Genomic DNA, 11982 nt, shown 5'->3' with positions numbered 1-11982 from the left:
CTCCAGCAAGCCGTGAGTAGGAAAAGGGGAGTTCATTAGTAAGAAAATACCTCCATTTGTGCTTCTGTGGATAACCGAAATTTTTATCTTGCAGTTCGGATTTGCAGCCTTCTCAGATGAGTTCGTCTTCGGGGGATCTTCTTCCGGAGATGATGGAGAGTGAAACGCCTCCGTCTGCTGCACCGTCAGATAGGGCAAACGAGCCTGAAGTATCGTCAAGGAGGGTATCCCAGAGTCCGGAGGGGCCGGAGAGTTCAGCGCCCACTAGTGTCCGGCCAGGAGAACTGAAGAATCTGCTTGAGAGGGCGTCCATCTCAGAAGATCACCGTGCTTTGATGCGTATGGTGATTGGAAGGATTTCGTCTGCCGAGAGCGGATTGCGTAATGCCGCTAGGAGTTTGCTGGTGGGATTTGAGGTACCGCAAGAATGACGCACCTTTTTTGATAGTTTTGCACATAAAAGTGCACCCTGTATAGATAGTAGCCCCTGAGACTCGGTAGGTTGTCGAAAGCGACAGCGTGCCGAGGATCGAAATCGCAAGTAATGAATGTCGCCGTTCCTATGCAGGTGGCGGATAGTCCGAGGGCTAGCCGGACTAGTGGAGTTGCCGAGTTAATGCGGCAACTTGACGTGGCGGATGCGGACATCGCACTTGTCAACCGGCGACTTGACGAGTCGCAAGGTAAATGAGTTCTCCACAGTCGCTTTATTTAAGGGGGTCAAAGCCCTCCTCTGATAATATATATGCTGTGATACAGACGGTGCTGCTGCTGTGGAGAGCCTTCGGGCCGAACTTTCTCAAGCTAAGGAGCAAGCCCGAAGGAGTGATGCGGCTGCCTCGAGGGCGGCCGAGGAGTTGAAAGCCGAAAAGGCTGCACACTGCCTAAGCAGGGAAAAGATGGCCGAATTGGCCGTGAAATTAAAAGATGCTGCCAACCGCAATGAGGCTCTTGAAAAGGAGCGCTTATCGGAGCGGGAAGACCTGGGGAAGGCCACCGTCGAGGCCAAGGATGCCCGTTCTGCAATGCGGGCTATGAAGGAGGAGCTGCGCCAGGCCGGAGATATTGTGGCTGGCAAGCCTTTTCTGTTGCGTCGCCGGTTTACGGATCAAAAGTATGCTCAACTTGGCCAGCTGTGGGGTCCGGAGGATCCGTATATGGACTTAGCGGCAAGTGCGGCTGATGCCGTTGAGCACTTTCGGAGCCAGAAGGATCACAAGACGGAAGAGCTATTTTGGTCTCAATTCCATAGTCCGGATCGTTCACTTCCGTTGACCGATCGGTTGGCCGAATGGGCCGAGCTAAATAGATTGTCCGGACTTGCCATGACTGACATCGTGGCTCATGTCTGGCCAGAGAGGCCCAAGGCGACGAGCTATTTCGGCTTATTGCAGCAATTTCTTGGAGCGGTGCCGCATATCAAGGAGATGAAGCGGTCGGCCTGCATCGAAGACGCGTGGATGGCTCTTGCCCATGTGAAGACACATTGGACAGAGATGGATGCCACCGCTATTGCCGCCCAGGGTTCGGACGAAAGCCGGTTACCCGCCGAGCACTATTTTGGGGAAGTTATGCGTGGCGCTCGTGTAATAGAGTCGCATTGCTCGAAAAATGTCACGTTCAAATGAACGTTTTAGCTTGTAAAACGATGATTATGCTATAACTGCTTTTTATACTTGTGCGTCCCAAGTAGTAAAATATCTCCTATGCGGCCGTTTACGTATACATTTGTATAACCTAAAAGATTGCAGTCTTCGGCTTCAGCCCCCACGCACAAGGTGCGGGGGTGTTCGCAAAAATAGCGCGTTTTCACACTTAATCCGACGTCTCGGTCCTGTTAAGGAGGTGGTAGCGTAGCAAACAAGGCAATCCGGACTATAATGCTTTATCACTTTCACTTAGCTTGTGGAGTTCGAGGGTGGGGCTACGATATAGCCCCTTGGGGCACCGCGCTTCTCCGAGTTCGGGGCGCGTGTGTGCCTGACCGGGAAACGGTCCTTCGTCAAAGTGGGGAATTCTAAACATTCCGGTAGTCGATCGAGTGGTTGACCAGTCTCTCGCTATATCATGACAGTCAGTTTTCGGCTTTCTCTACTGAGGTGCTCGCCCAGCCGAACTGGGGCACAATCGCAGTAGTTCTCCTGGTGTCGCGTTAGCCGATGATACGGAATGTAAGGCAGCAAAACACAGGAGCCGGGCAAACCCAACATTTGACCAAAGACATGATTCGGAGCTGATGCATATAATGCCTAACTCGAGACGCCGAACACTCCCTAAGGTGTTCGGTCTTTATAATAATGGGCAGAACAATGCCCTAAGCCCCTAGTGTCCAGGTACGGTCATGGTCCTCTGACGCGGCCGATGCCAAAACGTCAGGCTCCGCTTTGGTTATAGGAAGAAACCAAGGAAGAATAACAACAAGAGATAGTAAAAAAGGTTTACGCAGGGTCTTAATCTGAAAAGAATCCTCGCAACGGGTCCCTACTGCACGTCTGCGCTTGTGTCTCCGTTGTGCCGTTATCCTGGACGGGTGTGCACGTTGTTCATCTGTAAAAAGAGAGGAACTTAGTTTGAAAACAACTCGTGCGAAAAAGGTATATGTGAAAGAAGAAATATAAATAAGTAAAGCGGGGTCTGTATGAACTCGCGGTTGTTTGTGCGTGCAGCCCCTTGTGAAGGGTGTGCGGCTAGGGAGCCCCTAGCCTACTTATGCCGGACTTGTCTATCCGTGTCCGGGGTCTTTAAGTGACCCTCGCACTGAAATGATGCCACGTGGACCAGGCATCTTGAGTGTAAGAGACGCGTAATGTGGTATGGCGTTGAAACGGACAAAAGCCTCTCGTCCCAAGAGTGCTTGATATCCACTTTTAAATGGGACGATATGAAAGATTAGTTTTTCGCGTCAAAAGTTGTTCGGTGATCCGAACACAACTTCTAGTAATAGGGAGCCTGTGCACTTGGCGTAAGGGCTTGGCGTCACTCCTTTGAAGGAAGTGCGGCTGTGTCGAATTTTAGTAGGGTCTATCCCCATCTTGCAGATTGTGTTTGAATACAGCAGGTTTAAGTCGCTGCCTCCGTCCATCAGGACTTTAGTAAATTGTAGTCCATCGATTATAGGATCCAATATCAGGGCAGTCCATCCTGCGTTTCGAACGCTTCTGGAATAATCCAGGTGGTCGAAAGTGATTGGTTTTGATATCCAATCTCTATGGTCTGTTGGGCTGGACCGTGCGAGGCTCTTTTTAGAGGGTGCCGCACTATTTTTCCGTATTATCACATGAAGTGAGTTTACTGCTTTGACCTCTTGTGGGAAAGTCTTTTGCTTTCCGATGCTCTGCTGGTGGGGTTTATCATCTTCGCTTGACGCGTCGAGCCCCTTGTGTGCGGCGTTTAGTCGGCCGGACTGTTTGAAAACCCAACAATCTCGATGGGTGTGGTTTGCAGGCCTTCCGGGGGTACTGTGGATTTGACATATCCGACCCAAAATCTTGTTTAAGTTGGATAGCTCGTTGCTGTCATCCTTAAGAGGCGGTGTTTTGTTGTTTGGCCGCGAGCTTTTGAATCCGGCGTTGACTGCCGTGCTCTTTGGGCTTTTCTCTTTATTCCGGCGCTGCTCTTTTCTGCGCCGTGATTTTCCGTTTCCATCTCTTATCTCGGATGTACTTGGGTCGCTGGTGCTGCATCTTGCTAGCCAGCTATCCTCTCCCGCACAGAAGCGGGTCATGAGGCTTGTTAGCGCGGACATTGTCCTCGGTTTCTCTTGGCCGAGGTGTCTGGCAAGCCATTCGTCTCGGACGTTGTGTTTAAAAGCTGCTAAGACTTCGGCGTCCGGACAGTCGACTATTTGGTTCTTTTTGGTGAGGAACCTGTTCCAGAATTTGCGCGCTGACTCTCCGGGCTGTTGAGTTATATGACTTAGATCATCTGCATCCGGAGGGCGGACATAAGTCCCTTGAAAATTTGCTCTAAACGCGTCCTCGAGCTCTTCCCAACTTCCAACAGTGTTTTCTGGGAGGCTTTTAAGCCAATGACGGGCTGGCCCTTTGAGCTTGAGGGGTAGGTATTTTATGGCGTGGAGATCATCTCCTCTGGCCATGTGTATGTGTAGTATATAATCTTCTATCCAGACTCCAAGGTCTGTTGTTCCATCGTAGGCCTCTATGTTTATGGGTTTAAATCCTGCTGGGAATTCATGGTCCAGCACCTCATTGGTGAAACATAGTGGGTGTGCGGCGCCCCTGTATTTGGGTGTGCCACTATCTTCGGACACTTGACGTGTTGCATTGCTTCCTGGGGCCTTCTTCTTTGGCCCGTAAATGGACCTGGCTGGGCCATCTGTCTTTCCAGGTTCATTAGTCGGTTTATGTGCGGCGCCACTTTCAGAATTTGGCCTATCATCTGGCCGTCTATCCAACCAGGCAGCCTCTTTATTTTTTGACTGTGGGGGCTCTATGGCCTCCTCGTCAAATTCTGGTAGCAGCTTGCGCTTCGGGTAGCTCTTTGATTGTTGGCCATTGCCGTATTTATCCGCGGTTTTGAGCACTTTGCTCCACCTCATTCTGAGTGTGTCTTCCGCTGTTTTGAGCTTCCGTTTTTCCTTCTTCAAGCTTCTTGCAGTGTTGATGAGTCTTTTCCGAAGGTTTTTACTCTCCGGCGGCGTGTCCGGCATGAGATCTTCCGGACTGTCGTTTTCGCCGGGCCTGGACTGATTATCTGACTCGTCCTGTTCGGACGGTTGCTTATCTGCATGTTCGTCATCCATTTGTTTGCCCTGCTGTATTGCGGGGTCCTTGGGAGCATTGTTGTTGTCGAGGCGGGACTTAGGGCGGCGTCTGTGCCGCCGTTTTGGTTGTTTGTCGGCGGGGTTATCTTCTGCCGCGGCCCGTTGGTCCTCGTTATCGCTCTCTTTTGGGGTATCCACCATATATACGTCGTATGACGAGGTGGTCCTCCCATGCCCTGTAGGCACTGGTTCTTGTTCGTCTCCAGCATCGTTGTCCATACCGTCGATGTCTTCAGAGTCATAGTCTAGCGTGTCGGTTAGATCGTCGACAGTGGCTACAAAGTGGGTGGTGGGTGGGCTCTGAATTCCTTCGCCATCCGTATCCCAACCATCCTGGCCATAGTCCGGCCAGGACTCTCCTGATAGCGAGAGATGCTTTAGCTAATTTAGGATGTCGCCAAAGGGCGAGTGTTGGAAGATGTCCGTGGCGGTGAATTCCATAACCGGTGCCCAATCAGATTCGATTGGTAGGGGCGGGGGAGGTCCGGAGTCTGGCAAGGAGTCCGGCACCTCGGAATCACGAGTTTCGCGAGGGACAAGGTTAGTGTTCGGCTCCACCACCGTGGAAGTTTAAGCCCCCGAGGTGGCGTCCATCCACCAATCCTCGATCTGGGTGATCGGCTCCGGACTAAGGGCCGAAGCGGATTCGAGTGCGGCCACCAAGGCACTGTTCGGCGGCAGAGCTAGTGCATGCCCATCGTAACAGTGCGGCGCGCTTGGCTGTGGCTCGAGCCCGTCGAAGATCAAGTCTCCGCGGACGTCGGCCGTGAAGTTTAGACTTCAAAATCTGACCTGACGGCTAGGGGCGTAGCTTTCGATCTGCTCCAGATGGCCAAGCGAATTAGCCCGCAGTGCGAAGCCGCCGAATACGAAGATTTGTCCGGGGAGAAAAGTCTCATCCTGGACAGCGTGGTTGGTTGAAGATGCCATCGAGCCTATCGGTGACGACACAGAGGAACTCTCAATGAAAGCACCAATGTCGGTGTCAAAACCGGCGGATCTCGGGTAGGGGGTCCCGAACTGTGCGTCTAGGCGGATGGTAACAGGAGACGAGGGACACGATGTTTTACCCAAGTTCGGGCCCTCTCGATGGAGGTAAAACCCTACGTCCTGCTTGATTAATATTGATGATATGGGTAGTACAAGAGTGGATCTACCACGAGATCAAGGAGGCTAAACCCTAAAGCTAGCCTATGGTATGATTGTTGTAATGTATGTTGTGTCCTACGGACTAAAGCCCTCTGGTTTATATAGACACCGGAGGAGGCTAGGGTTACACAGAGTCGGTTACAATGGTAGGAGATCTACATATCCGTATTGCCAAGCTTGCCTTCCACGCCAAGGAAAGTCCCATCCGGACACGGAACGGAGTCTTCAATCTTGTATCTTCGTAGTCTTGGAGTCCGGCGGACGATGACAGTCCGGCTGTCCGGACACCCCCTAGTCCAGGACTCCCTCACTCGAGTTCCAACACCCAAGGATTAAGCTAAGAGCTTAGGACCTTCAATCATGTCTGGATCCATCCTTCAAGGCCGTTGGATGGTCTCCTCCGTCACAAAGGAGGACGTCAGGAAGCTTAGGGAGGCCAGGTATCTCACCGCCGAGATTCTGCACAGGCTGCCTGCTCAAGGGCAGGTCATCCCTACTCCCGAACCCAACGAGAGTGTCGTATTTATTTCCCACTTTCTCCGAGGGCTAGGTTTTAGTACTGATCCCTTCGTGAGAGTGCTCATGTTCTACTACAGGCTAGTTTTCCATGATCTAGCTCCGGATTCCATCCTTCACATCTCGTAGTTTATCGTCGTATGTGAAGCTTTCCTCCGCATCACCCCTCATTTCGGTCTATGGCTCAAGAACTTCAATGTGAGTCCGAGGGTGATTGACGGGCGTCATGCGGAGTGCGGAGGTGCTATAATAAGCAAAGGCGCCGATGCCCCATGGCCAAAGGGATCCTTCATAGAAACTTCTGATTTATGGCAGCAGGAGTGATTTTATATCACAACTCCCCGAGGTACAAAGTGGGCAGCTGCTCCAGCGTTCCGCTCGGGACCTCCACCGCAACTGGCTTCATGGTTCAACAAGGGGCTAGACTGGGGCCCGATTAACGACGTGCTGACACTTCAAAGCCGCATTCGAGACCTCCTCAAAAGGGACGTCAGTCTTATCAAGATAATGCAAGTAATGCTGGTTCGTCGGGTCCTGCCCTGCCAACGTTGACCTCTCTGCATGTGGGAGTTCAACCCGGAAGGACCGCGAACCATTCAACAATTCTTCGGCATGACGCTCAAAGAGATGTATGGGTCGTTCTTCGGATCACGAATAAAGTGTCCGGACACCACCGAGGATGTGGGACTCAACTGCAACCGTCCGGACACCACCGAGGATGTGGGACTCAACTGCAACCGTCCGGATACCCAAGTAAGTAATCCCACTACCCGAACACACCGTCCTTTATGTTTATTATATCATCATTCTGAAAACTACTCTCTGCCAGGACTGGATAAGGAAGGCGGAGAGGATAAGGTGTTCGGCCCCTCTTCCCGAAGGCTCGCCGGATCCTTTGTTGACCAGGATGCTTGAGCACGCACCATATCAGGTGCCATCAGGAGAAGACGAGGGTAGGAATAGAGGAGCCACAGGGGCGCCTCATATGTTATACATCCAAACTAGGGGAGTGAGTGCCTCCACAAAGGAGGATAATCGGGGAGGCGAACCTAAAATCCCCTCTCCTCAAGGTAAGAAAAGGGCCGCCTCTGAAGACTTAGAAACATAGGCTTCCATACGAGGGAAGAAACCCTCGCCAAGGGACACTGCCCCAGAGGACATCCTTACCGTACAGCACCCTCAAGGGGGCCAGCCCTCCACCGAGCCGTAAGTAAAAGAGTACTTTGGTAAATATACCCGTAAGGTTTAATAGAGGCTCAGTGATCGAAGAGTGCCATGTTCGAGTGACATGCATCTCATTGTAAAACAATGCTATTTTGTTTATAAAGGCTGTGTTTATACTTTTGCCCGAAAGTATTGTAGTGCCTCCTGTGTGGCCGTTTATGTATGTATATAATCTGAAAGTTAGCAGTCGTCGGCTTCAGCCCCCACGCATATAATGCGAGGGTGTTCGAGAAAATGCGTAACCACACTTGATCCAACGTCTTGGTCCGTTAAGGAGGTGGTAGCGCGGCGAACCAGGCAATCAGACTATATAGCTTTAACACTTTCACTTAGCCATAGGAGTTTGATGGTGGGGCTACTATATAGCCCCTGGTACTTCCGCGTTTATCCGAATATGGTGCGCGTTTGTACATGACCGGGACCAGTCCTTCATTAATGCGGAGGAATTGCGAAGATTCCGCTGAGTCATCGAGTGGTTAACCAGTCTCGCATTGTATCATGACAGTCAGTTTTCGGCTTTCTCTACTGAGGTGCTCATCCAAATGAACCAGAGCACAATCGCAGTAGTTCTCTCGGTGCCACCTTAGCCGATAGAGCGGAACGTAAGGTAGCAAAACACGGGAGCCGGGCAAACCCAACATTTGACCAAAGACATGATTCGGAGCTGATGCATATAAGGCCAAACTCGCGACGCCGAACACTCCCTAAGGTGTTCGGACTTTACAACATATACTGGGCTGAGTAACGCCCTCGATAATAAGCCCTGAGTTTCTAGGTACATGCATTTGTCTGATGTGACAAAAATGCCGAAAACGCCAGTATCCCTCCCGGTTGTATTTAAGTTTCTGGAGGTCAAAAAGCAACAAGAGACATTAAAAAAGGTTTACGCAAGGTCTTAATCTGAAGAGAAACCTTTGAGCGGGGCCTTACTGCATGTCTGCGCCTTTATCTCCGTTGTGCCGTATCCTGGAAGGGCAGAGCACGATGATCATTTGTAAAGAGGAAAAACCTAGGTGAAGGGCTTCGTGCGAGGAGGTGGTTGATCTGAATGAACCATGAAAATGCAATGTGTTATTGTATTAATGAAGTCGAGCCAAACTATGGGCTTCTTTTTGAGAGCAGCCCCTAGCACCACTTATGGGGGTATACCAGCTGGGCTGTTACATCTGATGAAGCGCCGGACTCGTCTAACCGTATCCGTGGTCTTGACAAACGACCGTTTATTCTGGTTGGAGGGGCCGCTTAGTTTTCGGCTGCTAGAGCTGCCACATATTCTTCCGGATGTAAGGAACGCTCTGTATTTCCGCTAACTGTGATGACACCCCGTGGACCGGGCATCTTCAGTTTAAGATAGGCATAGTGCGGTACTGCATTAAAACGAGCGAAGGCCGTTCTTCCGAGTAGTGCGTGATAGCCGCTTCGGAATGGAGGGATGTCGAAGATTAGTTCTTCGCTTCTGAAGTTGTGGGGAGAACCGAATACAACCTCTAGTACTAGAGAGCCCGTGTAACGGGCCTCGACGCCTGGTATCACTCCTTTAAAGGTAGTGTTGCTTTGGCTGATTCTTGACGGGTCTATCCCCATTTTGCGGACCGTATCCTGATATATCAGGTTTAGACTACTGCCGCCGTCCATAAGGACTCGGTGAGATGGTATCCATTAATTATTGGGTCGAGCACCAAGTCAGCCGATCTTCCATGCCAGATACTAGTCGGATGATCCCTGCGATCAAAGGTGATCGGGCATGCCGATCAGGGATTAAATTTGGGGGCAACGGGCTCCACAGCGTATACGTCTCGGAGTGCGCATTTGCGCCTTCTCCTTGGAATGTGAGTTGCGTAGATCATATTCACTGTTTTGACTTTTGGTGGGAATTTTTTCTGTCCCCAGGTGTTCGGCTGGCGAGGCTCATCCTCGTCTTCACTCGGCGTCTCCCTCCCCTTGTGTTCGGCATTGAGCTTGCCGGCCTGCTTGAAAACCCAACACTCTCTGTGGGTGTGATTTGCAGATTTTTCGGGGGTGCCATGAATCTGACATAATTTGTCTAGAATCTTATTTAGGCTGGACGGTCCATCTCTACTACCTTTGAATGGCTTCTTCCGTTGACCCGGTCGAGAGCCCCTGAATCCGGCGTTGACCGTCGTGTTATCTAGGTTGTCTTCATTGTTTTGACGCTTGTTTTTATTGCGTCGCGGCTTAGCGTTGCCATCTCTGACTTCGGATGTGCCTGGGTCGCTGGTGCCACTATGGGCCAGCCAGCTGTCCTCGCCCACACAAAAGCGGGTCAAGAGGCTTGTTAAGGCTGCCATTGTCCTCGGCCTTTCCTGGCCGAGGTGTCTGGCAAGCCATTCGTCCCGGACACTGTGCTTGAAGGCCGCTAAGGCTTCGGCGTCCGGGTAGTCGACGATTCGATTCTTCTTAGTAAGAAATCTATTCCAGAGTTTTCGGGCTGACTCTTCGGGCTGTTGAATTATGTGACTTAAGTTGTCCGCATCCGGAGGTCGGATATAGGTCCCTTGAAAATTGGCCCTAAAAGTGTCCTCAAGTTCTTCCCAACTTCCAATTGAGTTTTCGGGGAGGCTTTTCAACCAGTGACGAGCTGGTCCTTTTAACTTGAGTGGTAGGTAGTTAATGGCATGGAGATCATCTCCGCGGGCCATATGAATGTGAAGGATAAAGTCCACAATCTAGACCCTAGGGTCTGTCGTTCCGTCGTATGCCTCTATATTCCCGGGTTTAACTCCTTCCGGAAATTCATGGTCCAGCACCTCATCGGTGAAGCACAGGGGGTGCACGGCTCCCCTGTATTTGGACGTGTCATGGCATATTGTCGACGGTTGTTGATACCTAGCTGGTATTCAATCAATATGATCGTTTTGGTAGCTCTGATTCTGTGCCGGAGCGCGCTTTCTAGATCCATAGATGGACCTGGCTGTTGGGGAACGTAGTAATTTCAAAAAATTTCCTACGCACATGCAAGATCGTGGTAACGCATAGCAACGAGAGGGGAGAGTGTTGTCCACGTACCCTCGTAGACCGAAAGCGGAAGCGTTAGAACAACGCGGTTGATGTAGTCATACGTCTTCACGGCCTGACCTATCAAGCACCGAAACTACGACACCTCCGAGTTCTAGCACACGTTCAACTCGATGACATCCCTCGAACTCCGATCCAGCCGAGTGTCGAGGGAGAGTTTCGTCAGCACGATGGCGTGGTGACGATCTTGATGTTCTACCGTCGCAGGACTTCGCCTAAGCACCGTTACAATATTATCGAGGAGGACTATGGTGGAGGGGGGCACCGCACACGGCTAAGAGATCAAGAGATCAATTGTTGTTGTGTCTAGAGGTGCCCCCTGCCCCCGTATATAAAGGAGCAAGGGAGGAGGGGGCGGCCGGCCTAGAAGGGGTGCGCTAGGAGGAGTCCTACTCCCACAGGGAGTAGGACTCCCTCCTTTCCTTGTCCAACTAGGAGAGGGGAAGGAAGGGAAGGAGAAGGAGAAGGAAGGAGAGGGAGGACAAGGAGGAAAGGGGGGCCGGCCCCCTAGTCGAATTCGGTTTGGGCTAGGGGGGCCGCGCGCCCTGCCTCATCTCTTCCACCACTTGGCCCATGAGGCCCATTGCTTCTTCCTCGTATTCCCGTAACTACCCGGTACCCCCAAAAATACCCGAATCACTCGGAACCTTTCCGAAGTCCGAATATAGTCGTTCAATATATCAATCTTTACGTCTCGACCATTTCGAGACTCCTCGTCATGTCCCCGATCTCATCCGGGACTCCGAACTCCTTCGGTACATCAAAACTCAGAAACTCATAATATAACTGTCATCGAAACCTTAAGCGTGCGGACCCTACGGGTTCGAGAACTATGTAGACATGACCGAGACACGTCTCCTATCAATAACCAATAGCGGAACCTGGATGCTCATATTGGCTTCCACATATTCTACGAAGATCTTTATCGGTCAAACCGCATAACAACATACATTGTTCCTTTTGTTATCGGTATGTTACTTGCCCAAGATTCGATTGTCGGTATCCCAATACCTAGTCCAATCTCGTCACCGGCAAGTCTCTTTACTCGTTACGTAATGCATCATTCCGTAATTAACTCATTGGCTACATTGCTTCCAAGGGTTATAGTGATGTGCATTACCGAGAGGGCCCAGAGATACCTCTCCGACAATCGGAGTGACAAATCCTAATCTCGAAATACGCCAACCCAACATGTACCTTCGAAGACACCTGTAGAGCTCCTTTATAATCACCCAGTTATGTTGTGACGTTTGGTAGCACACAAAGTGTTCCTC

This window comes from Triticum dicoccoides, chromosome 3B, assembly GCF_002162155.2.
Source record: "Triticum dicoccoides isolate Atlit2015 ecotype Zavitan chromosome 3B, WEW_v2.0, whole genome shotgun sequence".
NCBI lineage: Eukaryota > Viridiplantae > Streptophyta > Magnoliopsida > Poales > Poaceae > Triticum > Triticum dicoccoides.
The sequence above is the reverse complement of the archived record's forward strand: the minus strand, read 5'-3'. Positions refer to the sequence as shown.